A 501-nucleotide genomic window follows, 5' to 3' on the forward strand; every position below is an offset into this window, starting at 1 on the left:
CAGCCAGAAGTGGTGTGGTTAGATCTCCATTTTGCTTAGGACCGCAAGCACCAAAGTGATTGTCAATGGGGTCTCCGGGCGAAGTTTTGTGCACGCCAAGGGTCTCAACGTCATTTGTGTTTGTAGCTTGAGCTGGGGACGTCGCGGCGTCGCCTTGAGTTTCGCCCCTGTCGCGAGAGATTCATTTGTGCCAGATCTATATGTCGTCATTTGTGTTTGTAGTCTTATGATCTGTCTAGTAAGTTATTATACTGTGGTGAACTCTATGTGAGTTGTCCAATTTAACGGCGCATGCAACATGATCTTCAGAACTAGACATGTAACACATATTGTTTAGAAAATCTCCAACCTCTGACGTGATAGGTGGAGACATCTATGAGGACCAAATACAATAAGAGATAACGGTGACCCATCAAACTTAATGCTTGGTTCCGGTCTGAGGACCTTAAATGTGAAGACAACCACTCCGTGGCAACGGCGAAGCAGGACCATAGAATGTAA

Source organism: Triticum dicoccoides, chromosome 5A (assembly GCF_002162155.2).
Source record: "Triticum dicoccoides isolate Atlit2015 ecotype Zavitan chromosome 5A, WEW_v2.0, whole genome shotgun sequence".
NCBI lineage: Eukaryota > Viridiplantae > Streptophyta > Magnoliopsida > Poales > Poaceae > Triticum > Triticum dicoccoides.